We start from the raw sequence: 14,271 nt of genomic DNA, 5'->3' as shown, positions 1-14,271 counted from the left end.
CAGACCAACAAGAGTTTAGATTTGGTTCCTTTACTTTCTCAGAAAGTTACTTAGCTTCTGTGAAACTTGAACCTACAAAGTGAAATACAATTTCCTTTACCACAGAGTTGGGCTGTAAGGCTAAAATAAGATAAACACATAAAGCAGTCAGTCATTTGGCACCTAGCAGTTTCTCAATATTATGTTTTTGCTTATAATCCACCTGCTACCTTGCAGATCCATTTCAGAAATGTATGTATGTCCCTTTTTTCCCATCCCACAGTATCACATTATAAGATCAGGTCCAGCAGTGAATGGGTTATACAAACCCTAAAAGAAGGGAAAGCTATCCACTTCAGAAGTTAATCACCCATCCTTCATTCATTCGGAAACATTTATTGAGGACCATGATGAAGCAGGACAATATCATGCATCACAGTACAAAATAGAATCAAAATGTTGTAGAGGAGAAAACATAAAAATGACAAAGTGTCATGTAATATGTTTGATAACAGAGGGATATACTTGATGATATAGCAGCACCAAGGAGCATCTGAATCTGGTAAGAGTTGCTACTAGCTTGGTAGTTTCAAAATTTTCTAGTCTCCATTAGTAAAAGAGGAATATAATTCTGGGTTACATACCCTCCCCCTTGAGGCTATTTTTAAGGCAGGGTAAAAAATTATAAAGAATTGACTCCCTCCATAGGAATATAAGTAATGGGATTTTAGTTGAATACTTATTTCACAGATACCTATGCATATAAAAGGATTATTGTAAGGTCTATTTGTACATTAAAACATATCAAGCTTGTGGTTTTCTCATAACTATAAAAATGTTCATGGACATAAATGCTTCAAATATCCATAAGATCTTTATATACTCAAAGTCATAAGAGACCTGGAAGACACAAATTCAACCAAATCTTCAAACTAAAATCATCAATATTAGGAAAAACTGACATTGTGATTCTCCTAATGAGATGCACTGAGGAGGACACAATATTGCTTCAATGACATTATTTCAAGAATAAGTATCCTGAATCTAATGATAACGAACTGTCAGAAAAACCCAAACTGAGGAGCATTTTAAAGAATATTTTGCTAATAATTTTCAAAATGCAGAGTTAAAAACAAAACAACATAGAAAGTCTGAAGAATGGTACCAGAAATAGAAGATTAAAGATACATATAAACTAATGTGTAACATGTGATCCTGGCCTAGATCCTAGACAAGAAAAACAATAACTATAAGAGACATTATGCTGTCAGTTGCCAGATAGGAATAGAAGCCCAGGATTAGATAATATTATATCAATATTAACTTTTCTGATTTTAGTAACTACATTGTAGTTATGCAAGAGAACATCCTAAATTAGTAAATGCACACTGAAATATTTAGGGGTATAAGGGGGCACAGTTTATCCAACTCCCAAATCATCAAAAAAAACTCTATCTATCTATCTATCTATCTATCTATCTATCTATCTATCTATCATCTATCTATCCAGGAAGAGTGAGGAAGAAAGGGAAAGAGAAGTAAACGGGATAAAATATAAATAGTCAGTCAATCTGAATAAAGGGAATTCAAGAGTTGCTTTTAGTATTTACTTATCTGTAAATTTCAAATTACATTGAAATCAACTATATCCTGCATTTACTCAATGAACCTAATTCTGGCTCTCAATCAGTTCACAGTACAATAGCAAGAATTTAAACAACTTCATGAACACCTTGTGCTGGTAGAGATATTTACTGGCATAGTGGTGACCCAAAATTAGAAGTAGTCACCTCTGCTTGAGGAAATCAGTGAACTTAGTTCAGAAGTTCCTGTCAGAAGTGATGAGGGCTGAAACCAGAGGAGGGGACAGGTTCAAGAGATATTGTGAAAGTTGAATCAGTAAAACTGACCAAATAAATGGCTGGATAGCAGAGCTAGGAGAAGCTTTGTATGCCTCTTGTGCTCCTGCTCAGGTAACAGAGCTCACCACATAACAAACACAAAATAAAGAAAAGATATTAGAGGAAGAGAATAAATCCAATTATGGAAATGTTGAACATCACACTGATCATCAGGCAGCAATGACACCTCTGTTTACTTAGAATAGTCTCTGTCAGGCTATCAGGTAGACTAATTAATCACTGAGGACATCTGGCTGAGAGTTGGAAAACCCCAAATAGGTACAATGTCATTCAAGCCTCATGTTGGTGGATAGGATCGGGATCTAATTATAGGATCACAGAAACCACCTCCTCAAATGCTAGCCTGACCTCTGACATTGAAAGTCTTTCCAGGGGACACAATGTCTTGACACTCATTTTTTAATTCATCCAGGAAACATTTACTTCAAACACTGTACAAGGCAGTGGAGATACAGAGATGATTAATTCACAGGCCCTGTCCCCCAAGGTTTATCACAGACTAGTGGAAAAGAAAAATAATTATAAACCAGAGTGTTTAGGGTGGAGGCTGCACAGAATGGTGTGGAAGGGAATAGAGTATGACAGTGAACATGCATTTGGGGGTGTGGCTGGTCTTGAAGATATTAAGGAAATCACGCTAAAAGATGTTAAGAAGTGACCTGACCTAATATGACAGAGAGTAAGAGGCAGGACAGATTTTACCTGAGCTACTGGAAGGATGGTCGTACCAGTGACAGGAATAAGAACACAGGAATAGAAGCAAGCTTTTTGTTTTAATGGGGAGGAGGAAGTGGCCAGCAGAGGGGACTAACTAAAAAAACCAAAAACCAAAAAATGTCACAAACACCAATTTTGTCCATATGCATTACCAAAAATGCCAAATGCAAGCTGGAGTGGACTCAGGACTCTATTCTGAGCTGTGATGCACCAAGTGACATTTGTCATTGACCTATATTTTGCAATAATACCAAGGGGGAGGGGGAGCGGAGGACATCTAGAAACAAGCTGTTTGTCCTTAAATAGCAAACACACATATTTTCTCACCAGGAAATCACACAGACCCCAAATCAAAAACAAGCCAAAAGAAAACAGAGAGACAAGCCTCCTAGTCTCCTGTTCATGGGGCACTGAAGTTCAGGGCAAGGCCCTCTCTAGGTGGTCACACGGTCCAGATAAAATCCTTCCAGAGCCCCTGAAATTTGTTTATGCAGGTGAGTAAGGAGTCAGGGTCCCTGGAAAGGGGATGGTTACTGAGTGCCTGCTCTGTGCCAGGCACTGTGCTTCACCCTCCACGTTCTGCATTTCCTGTCTCTCTAGGAGGTCAGTATAATTATCATTCCTATTTCACAAAGGAAGAAACAGGCTGTGGGGTTAAGCAACTCACAGAGGCCCTTGGGCAGTGGCAGCACTAATGTTCAACGCTAAGCCTGCAGATGACAAAGCTGTTTGTTTTCTCAGCAATGTGTTGCCTGTCTCACTGAGGTAAGCATGCTTGCTTGGGAGCTCCTGGTAGCTGGAAATGAAGCACCTGGGACTGCCATCTCTGATGTGGGAAACAAAGGCAGAAGGAAACACAGATAACATTAGATGTGCTTATAACCTGCTGCCCATTGACAAATATTTGAGCCAGGCAGAGTACAAGTTTCCTCCAGAAAATCCCCAACTGTCCTACATGTAATGTCTTGCAAGAGGGTAAAATAACTTGGTTTGACAATAGCAAAGCCTCCAGGATCCCTTGAGTCTTCTTTAGCATGTGAAAACCCCTGGGGGACCTCTCCTACCCTTTCTTTCCCCAACCCCAAAGTATATAATCAGTTGCTCCTCACAATTTTGTGGCAGCAGCTCTTTCTGCCCATGGGTCCTATTCCCATGCTTTAATGAAACCACCTTTTTTGCACCGAAGGCCTCTCAAGAATTCTTTCTGGCAGTTGGCTCCCAGTCCCAACAACATCACTCCAAAAACCACATCATCTCCACACATGAAATAACCTGAGGACAATGCAGGGGCAGTGTGATGAATGTGTGTATTAGTAGGTGTCTCAGCCATCCCCTTTTGTTGTTTTTCTTTCTTTCTTTTCTTTCTTTCTTTTTTTCTTTCTTTTTCTTTCTATCTTTCTTTCTTCCTTCTTCTTCTTCTTCTTCTTCTTCTTCTTCTTCTTTTTTTTTTTTTTTAGATACCTAATAGAGAAAGCCCCTCAGTCCCTACAGTCCCTCTCAGATTTTGGGTTTTCTGAGCAAGCTGATAAAGTCCTGAAGGCCAGGAGGCATTTCCCTGCTTTGTTCTACTCAAAACTTGACTCTGGAAAACAGAAGCATCAGAATATCACACAGAACCAGACAGCTCAGACGGCTGCTGTGAAATCCAAAATACGTCCTCCTTAACACACAGGAGTTCCAGGTGCGGCAGTTACGTGCCCTCAACATAAGGAGGGCACATACTGAAGTCCTATTTAGCACTTGGTTCATCTGACCGGCATGCAGCAGGAAACTGGATAATTTTTTTTTTCCCCTGGATGAGGCATAGCAAGCTGATTAATGATGTGAGGGAGAGTGGGCTAAGGAGGGGAGTTTTCCAAATGTTTCCTTTAGGAGAGCCATGGCCGGCATGGGGAAAGAAAGGTGTGCATTGTAAGGGGGTGGCAGGCAGTATTTGGCTAATTAGGGTTCGGTTAATGCTGGTGAGTGTCGAACATTCCTGCTAATGGCTGTTACTAATGGGAGAAATGGGATCATTTGTTAACTTTACTTAGGAAAGTGAGTGTTGAAGGCAGGATGGAGAAAAAAAGGTGAGCATGGCCCACTTTGCCTAAGCCAAATGAAAAGTGGAAAAAACTCCTCATGATTTTCTTTAAAAAAGCAAGACCCTGATTTCACAGGGATACCAAGCTCCTTTGCCTTTCTAAGAAAGTGGTCACCAATTTCTACTTTGCCTGCCTGATTTTCAGGCCCTTTGGCCATCTTCCAATTGACCTTTCCTCCCTGTTCGACATGCAGATTTTTAAATGGAAGTTGTCTTGGAGGCATGTGCTATTAAGAATTTAGTGTGAACTATGCTCTGTGCTTTGACTTGCATGATTTCATTCAAGTTTTACAGCACAATTGTGAGATGTATATATGCATCTAATTCCTATTTTACAGATGAAAAGATTGAAACCCAAAGCCCTAATCTACACAACTAAGTGGCACTTTTATTTTTCAAGGCCTTATGTTTTATAGAGTATTTTTACCTTTAAGACTCCCCCAGGATAACCTATAAAACTTATTTTCTAAAGTACAAGTATTCTTCTTTTTTTTTAATTCTTTCCCAATCCTTCGGATATATTCCATTCCAGTGTCCCACAGAAAGATTTCTCTGGCCATTTGAATTCATGGTAACCCCTGAGTCATGTGGGTAATCAAGATGGACTGATCCAAGAAATATGAACTTGAAAAACAACTTATTCTTCCCTAGTAATTCTGAATGACACACTCTCCTCTCTGAAGAGCCTTCTCAGAACAATGTATGATGCAGCCATGACCTGCGTAGGTAGAAGGCTGACTTTAAAAGCCATCTAGGTAGAGCCTAGTAAATATGCACATTGGCCTCCAGTCAATATTTTGAATAAGGAATTTCCATTTATCAGCTTTCAGCAAGAGTACTCTCCATATATACTATGAATAGGGTTGATATGATAAGCTGCTCCTTAATCATGCTCTCAGACCTGTAAAGACATGGTCTCAACTGATAAGGTTTATATTTACAAACATGAAGACTCATTCTCTAGACTATTTTATTAACTGCATAGGATTTCAGATTGAGGTGTTGTTAACCTTGGTATTGGAGAAGCTCCCTCAAGAGGAAGTACAATTAAGCAGTCAGTCACTGAAGCTTTAGACAGGTAGGACTGAGAATCTTGATTCTACCAATTGTCTATTTTGTGACTTTGGACAATTTGCTTTACTCTGCTTGGTAGTTGAAAAGTAGTAAATAGTATAAAATGTGTAAAATGTCTCTTAATTCATAAAGATTTCAAACCATTCCTATGGCATTTGTATCTCAAAAAGGAAAAAAAAAAAAGTAGTCACTGCAAACCTTTGAAGACCTGGGTTTTGGCACTTATACAATGTTACTGCCCCAGCATTATATAAGATAAAGCACGTCGCAGGCAGACCTGAATTCAAGGAATGGGAAACAGACTGCACTTCCTGATGAGAATGTCTGCAAAATATTATGCATGACTTAGCCACAGAACCGGGTACTCTTAGTCAAACATGCTACATGTATTGCCCATATATTTCTCCCTAAAACACCCTGAAACTAGGTGTTACAGGCCCCTTTTATAAATGTGAAAAACAAGGCTTAAAGACATTAAGAACTTATCTGAGATTAACCAAGTAGTGAATAGCAGGTCTGGATCTTAAACAGAGGTTTTTGTTTTTTTGTTTTGTTTTGTTTTTTAATTTTTTATTTATTTTTACTTTTTTATTGGAGTTCAATTTGCCAACATATAGCATAACACCCAGTGCTCATCCCGCCAAGTGCCCCCTCAGTGCCCATCACCCAGTCACCCCAACCCCCCCACCTCCCCTTCCACTACCCCTTGTTCATTTCCCAGAGTTAGGTGTCTCTCATGTTTTGTCACCCTCACTGATATTTTCACTCATTTTCTCTCCTTTCCCTTTATTCCCTTTCACTAATTTTTATATTCCCCAAATGAATGAGACAATATAATATTTGTCCTTTTCTGATTGACTTATTTCACTCAGCATAATATCCTCCAGGTCCATCCACATCAAAGCAAATGGTGGGTATTTATCATTTCTAATGGCTGAGTAATATTCCATTATATACATAAACCACATCTTCTTTATCCATTCATCTTTCGATGGACACCGAGGCTCCTTCCACAGTTTGGCTATTGTGGACATTGCTGCTATAAACATTGGGGTGCAGGTGTCCCGGCTTAAACAGAGGTTTTACTCCAAAACTGACACTGATAACTCATATATACTTTAAAGTATATTCATTCATAAGCAATGTTTCCATGTCTATAGGAAGGAGGAAAGAAATGTATAGTACTTTATTATCACATTTATTTTTAGGATTATTCAAAAAAAAAAACCCAAATTGAGTATATAAACTCCCTATTTAGGTGTCAAGGTGCTTCCAAGTCTGTTCCATGCCAGCCTCAAAAATCTATAGAGAAGTGCCCACCACTCCTCCAAAAATGTCCAAAGACATGAATCCAAGGAACTTAGAAATAGGCTCAAACAATGCTTTATATATTACTTTTCCCAGCCTCATACTCTCAGAAAATAGGAAATGTCTTTAAATGAAGTGCCAAGAGCAGCCCTAGTTAGCCCATATCCCCAGAAATAGATGATGGTGATCATCAATTTGCAAACCTAGATTTTATTCATTTAGTTCAAAATTGAAAGCTCACTAAGGTCAAGTCAGTTAAATGAATGTTGTAGGCAATAGTCTAAGATGGTTTGTCCACAAAAAAAAAAAAAAAAACAACCCACCCTCATCCTTGAATAATTCCCTTCCCTGTGAATACAATGGGACATTACTCCCATGATTATGTTATTGTATATGGAAAAGGGATTTTGTAGCTATAATTAAGGTTACTTACCAGTTGACTCTGAGTTAATTGAAAAGGAGATTATCCGGGTAGGCAAAATCTAATCATGTGAATTCTTTAAAAACAGAGTTTCCTGTCTGGTAACATAAGAAAAGGGCGGCAAGATTCAAAACATGAGAAAAATTCAACCAAGGGAGGTTCTCCATTAATGAGATAGAAAACGTGGGGCAAGAATCTAAGAATGGCCTCCAGGAGCTAAGAGTAACCCTTGACCAAAATCCAACAACTTGGACTTCAATCCCACAATCACAAGATACTAGATTCTGCCAACAACATGAATGGGCTTGGAAGTAGATTTTTCTCCAGAACTTCCAGATAAGAGCCCAGCCTGGCTAACACCTTGATTTTAGCCTTAGGAGACCCTGAGCAGAGGACCCAAATGAGCCTATCTAGATTTCTGTTTTGCGGAACTGTGAGATAATAAATTGACATTGTTTTAAGCCATTAAATGAGTCGGGATTTGTCATATGGCAGTAGAAAATGAAAACAGCAAGCTGATTCAAGTGGCAGATGGAGACAATGGAAAACCTGAGTCTTTCCCTTTCTCCACAACCCCCCTCTGTTATCTCAACGAGGTACATCTGTGTTGACTAATCTTAGGCCTGATATTCCCCAAACTGTTTACTTTGTAATATGGATGGTATCCATGGATTACTATATCAAAAATTCTAATAGTCTTGATTTGAAATATATCATCAGGCCACATATTCTCATTTTCAATAACTTGCCTTATTAGTAAAGCTTTGGTCATAGGTCATAGCAATGTTTTATGCAAAGTTCTGTTCATAATTCATCAAAACAAAATGATAATTAACACCCATTATTGCTAGGCACCTTATTATGCTATCAGTAATCTTTACAACCTCTCTGACAGATAGATATTATTCCAGTTTGGAGGTCAACAGAACTGAAATTTGAATAAACTTAAGTGGTCCAAAGATACTGACCATCAGAAGTAGGATTTGAACCCATCTCAGTCTTAATCCTAAACTCAGAACTCTATGAGAGAGTGGTGCATAGATCTGTAAAATGGGCTGCCAAGAAAGGAGATTAGTGATTTTTCATGCTGGAAATGGGTATATAGGAGATGATGACAATATTCTAAAATTAACTATAATAATGGTTGACATCTCTATGAATACACTAAAAACTAATGAATTATATAATTTATTTTTTGAATTATATACTTTAAATGGATATTGTATAGCATGTTAATTATGTCTCAAGCAGTTTTCTAAAAAGAAAATTGAGAAGGATTTTGTAGGAGAAGTTGAGTTATCTAAGGTGAGGGAAGCAGGTGTAGAGTGGGTATGGGCTAAGTTATGGAAAGACTTGCATATCAGGCTAATCTAACTGAAATCTATTCCTTCAAAAATAATGGTTCCACACAAAGGGTTTTAAATAAGGGAGTGAAAAATTCTATGAGTTTTCTAGAAAGATACCTCCAATGGTTACATACAGATGAATTTGAGAAGAGGGACATAATACTGTGCATTAGGAAGCTGGTAAAGAGACTCTTGCTTAACTCATTGAAAAGATAGACTTAACCTAAAGCTGATGGAATGGAAGAAGGCCTGGTGTTTGAGAAAAAATGCAGAGAGAAAAGAGCTGTAACTTTTTAAGAGCCTGAGATAAGGAAGAAGGAGAAGTGAAAGACAACTGGGCTTTCTAGTTTGAGAGGCCAGCTTTGTAAGGGACAATGCTGCCTTGCCTTTTGTAGAGCATGGGGAACTGGACCCAAGGAAATTGTGGGAGGTAGAGGGAAGGGGAATTGGTACCTAGAAATTCTACTCAGATCCTAGGGCTCAGCCCTCTGGCTAAACACAAATGATACTGATATGTGGGTCCTATATCCAGAGATTCCGATTAAGCCTGCCTGTGGTTATGGTCTGGGCAGTGGGACTTTTAAGAGCTCCTAAGTCATTCTAACATGCAGCCAAGCATGTGAAGGAACCTCTGGCTTGGATAGTTCCTTTCCAGTTGAGGCTGGCAGTGGGTACAGCTATTGCTCACCAAATGCTTGCAGCCTCGCCAATAAAACTTGGCTCTGCTGAACAGAAGTGAAACCCCATCCATCATGAGTAATTTGGGGTCTGATGGGCCCATGCAAGAGGCAGTTTTACTGACAGTGGGTTTTACTACAACAGATAAAATTTAAGGTACAGAGAAGACTATTTGAACCAGTTAACATGGAATCATTGGGCTAGCTAGAGCTATACTGAGTACTAAGAATTCCTAACTATTCTTGGGCAGTGATTATCAAAGTGTGGTTCTCAAACCCACATCAACTTCATCTAGGTACTCGTTAGAAATTCAGATTCTTGGGTTATAATCCCAACTTAATGATCACAAACCCTGGAAATGAGGCCCAACAATCTGTGTGTATTTTTTAATTAAGTAAACTTCTTAAAAATCTTGAAATAATTACAGATTCGTAGGCAATTGTAAGAAATAATACAGAACAATCTCATCACCCTTTGCCCAATATATCCCAGTGGCAATATTTTGTAAATCTATAGTATCATAGCCAGGATGTTGACATTGATATAGTCAAGTTAAAATATAGAGTACTTCTACCATCATAAGGATCTCTCATGTTGCCTTTTATAGCCATATCCACTTCCCTCTTGCTGTCACCTACTTCTTAACCCCTGGCCACTATTATCCCCATTTGCATAATTTTATCATTCAACAATGTTATATAAGGGAATCAAACAATATAACTTTTGTGGATTGGCTTTTTTCACTCGGTACAATTCTTTGGAGAGTCATCCAGGTGGTTGTGTGAATCAATCAGTTTGTTTCTTTGTATTGCTGAGAAGTATGGATGTTTGAATAACCATTCACCTACTGCAAGCCTGTTTCAACAAGCCATCCAGGCAATTCTGATGCATGTTTGTTTTTAAGAACCTCTGGTCTCTAGACAAAGAACTTAAAAAGATAGGGAAGAAAAAAAAAAAAAGCATTTTTCTACTTCCACTTTCTACTCACTGATCTTATGGGTCTTCTCAAAGTGTATGGGAAACCACTTCTTTTCATCTTCATCACTACTGTTAACACAATATTCTACTATGGTTGCTATGCATTCCTTCAAGGACTGATGCATTTATTTAAGAAATGTGTATTGTGGTACCTCCTAGTAATTGTTCTGGGCAGCAGGAAGACAGCAATGGAAAGGGTATACAGGTCCTTTCTCATGAATTACTTTCAGGATAGTGATGCCAGAGCAGACAATAAAGTCAGGTCAAAATAAATGCCATCTGCTTACACCCCTCTTGAACATAGGTGAAGCTCCATCATGAGCACCTGGATTCTGATGAGCCCACTCAAATACATGTTTGAATCTACTAGTCACTGTGGAAAGATTTTGTATTTAGGAATTTTATTTTAGATGAGAAAGAGATACTCAGGAAAATATCTCGTAAGAGCAAAATCCTGGAGATACTCTAAATATTCAATACCAGCAAAATACTTATGCAAATTGTAGTGGACCCACTCTAGAGCATATTGATTCATTAAATTGATGATTAGTCAGACCAAGTAAGTAATAGCATGAAAATACCTATTTAATATTACCTAGAAAAAATCAAGATACTGAATTATATATACTATATAATTCTAATAATATTTTAGAAAGAAAGATTAAACTTCAGATAAATGAATGAAAAAACTTTGGAAGAATATAACTGTAATTATGGCTATCAGGATACTGAGTTTACAGATTCTTTCTTTTTTTTAAGTCTATAATTTTCACTAAATTTCATTATCTTTTAACCTGTTTATCTACATACATATAAACGTTTTTAAATATTAATAAATGTTGACATTCTGACAAGTTAGTGACTTCTGTGTCTTTACACTCAGGGAAGAAAAGCTATGAAGGCAATAGAGCCACTTTCTACAATATTAATTTCAGTAGACCAGGGTGGACATGGTGAAGAAAAAGATTCTTCAGAGTCTTCCCAGTATACTGGTGCCTAGTTGTATTGCTCAGTATGCATCCTGCATTATGAAAATCTCCTGGCTAAAGCAGAGTTTACTAATGTCCCCAGAAATTTGGCTTAATATTACAATTTCATAAGAAAATGAGAAATAGCAGAAGGATGGCCAAGTAGGAATCATGTCCCACAAATGACTCTGCAATGTCTTCTTAGCTCTGTCAAGGGAATGGGTATATTCCTCTCAGTAACCATGGCAAGAATCAAAACACATTTGCCAAAAATAGGTGGAGAATACCTACTTAGACATGTTTGTGATATCCTAAAAAGTCTTTTAAGTCCTTACAGAGCTCTTTTTTAAAAAAACTAAAATTTTACCCACAACTAGAACTGACAATTAAAATTTCATTATAAAAACCAATTTTGGGTGATCTGAGAAGGGTGAATGACAATGTCAGAACTTTGCAGCATCTTGAGCTTAATTACCAAGGTTGAATTCATGGAGAAACAATCTAAGACAAGCAGAAGATATGTTGCTATGATGGTTAATTTTATGTTACAACTGGACTGGGATAAGGGATGCTCAAACAGCCAGTTAAACATTATTTTGAGTGTGTATGTGAGGATGCTTTTGGAAGAGATTAGCATCTGAATCTGTAGACTTGGGTAAGAAAGATCCACCCTCACCAATGTAGACAAGCATCATCCAATCCACTGAGGGTTGAAATAGAGCAGAAAAGTTGGAAGAAGGGTGAATTCTCTCTCTTTTCTTGAGGTTAAAATATCCATTTTCTCCTATACCCTCAGATATCAGAGTTCCTAAGACTCATACCTTCAGACTCTGGGTCTTAAACCAGTTGTCCCTCGGGTTTTCAGGCCTTTGACCTTGGATTGAGAGTTCACCATTAGCTCCCTTAGTTTTCAGGTCTTCTGATTTAGACTGAATTATATCACTCGTTTTCCTGGTTCTCAAGTTTGTTGATGGAATATTATGTAACTTCCCAGCCTTCACAATTACATGAATCAGTTTCCATAAGAAATGACTTCTTATATACCTGTGTATCTCCTATTGGTTCTATTTCTCTAGAGAACCCTGACTAACAAAGCTGTCTACATGTATGTATAATTTTTGGTGCTCAATAACAAAGTTAATAATCAGAAAATAATAAATAAAAGCAAATTAGGAAATCTGAAAAAAAAACCCAATTATTTAACATCATCCTCAGCACTCAGAACAAAATGATATATTTAAATCTCAGCACGTAAAATAATTCAAAACACTCATGAGGCTGATATTCTATCCTAGGCTGTGTGCTATGGGAAAAGACCAATAATCAAGGAACTTATTGAACATATGGATGCTGATTTGCATGAAAGAGTCATGGAAAGGACCAGAAGCAAAAGCTGATATTGGCTGTAGACCAGAAGGACCAGTCAGAAACCAAAGACTTTTTCATTCCCTAATCTCTGCAAAATCTTCCTCCTATGTTTTGTAGAACACAAGTCTCAGAGCTCTCTAGCTTTTGTTCCTAACTGCTACTGTATCAATTTCCACCTCCCAGCCTGCCCTCCTTGCTGTCTCTACTAGTATGGCTAGAATTTAGGATATGGGAAGAATCACCAAGCTGACATTTGATTGATTATACGTGTATATGAACTGTGAGTATTTTAAAACTTCTGTTCCTTCAAACAGATTGCATTGGAGATTAGAGATTTCTATTTGAACTCTCTACTATAGCTACAGTAGAATTATGAATAAAACAGTAATAGTGAACATTTATTAATCACTTATAAATATCAGGCACTGTCTTAAGAACTTCATATTAGTTCAACTACCATTTGATGTTGATACCACCATTTTCTCCATGTTATAAATACAGAAATTGAGATTTAGGATGATTAAACCACTTGTTTAGGATCACAGTGAGGTAATGGCAGGGGCTGGGATGTAGGGGAACAGTAGAGAAGGAATTCACACTCAGGTCCTCTAAACGTGAGTCTGCATGTTTTACCATCTAGAAGACCCCTTGGATAACTTTGCTTACAGCTATCAAAAACTTCTTCTGATTTTCAAACAAAGTCATCAGCTCCAATTAAGAGAGGTGGAAATTTGCTTTTGTCCATGATGGTTTGACCAACTCAGGCTGGTATGTGAGTCTCTTATCTAAAGCTTGGGTGAAGTTAAAATCAGAGTTATAAAATACATTGCATCAGAAGACCCTGTAAACCAGAGTTTGGGGCAGGATTTTACATATTTTCTTGTGTATACAAGAGGGACAAATGTATGTTTAAAAGTTCAAGGATAGGGCAAATGGTGGGGAAGATAGTGCAAGTATCATTCTACTACTATATCTGGCCATAGGGAGAGGAGTTTAAATTCGTGACAGGTCTTGGCATTGTGAAAGACACCCAACACTAAAGCTAAAAGACAAGTCTAAATGCCACGTATAATGAAATCTTAGCTGTCAAAAATAATTTGCAGATGTAGAAAGTTCTCCAAAATCTGTCAGGATGAACAATAATACATGATTGGGTCCACAAACAAGTTTACCATTCATTTTGGCAGTGCCAGAAAATGTACAGCCACAGTGGGGCTTATATGATGAGTAATATAGTAATGTTTAAAAAGAAAGAAGCAATGATACTGATATTGCTTCATATTAAAAATTTTAACATTGTTTAGAAATCATTTCCTAAAAACTCTAAGAATGGTTATGAGTGGATGTACTCAAATATGAAGAAATACTCTTGGTTTTTTTTTTTTTATAGTCACATATTCAGAGTCAGTTTGTTACTATGGAATCACAT

Source organism: Nyctereutes procyonoides, unplaced genomic scaffold (assembly GCF_905146905.1).
Source record: "Nyctereutes procyonoides isolate TBG_1078 unplaced genomic scaffold, NYPRO_anot_genome, whole genome shotgun sequence".
Taxonomy (NCBI): Eukaryota; Metazoa; Chordata; class Mammalia; order Carnivora; family Canidae; genus Nyctereutes; species Nyctereutes procyonoides.
Note: the sequence above shows the minus strand (reverse complement) of the source record.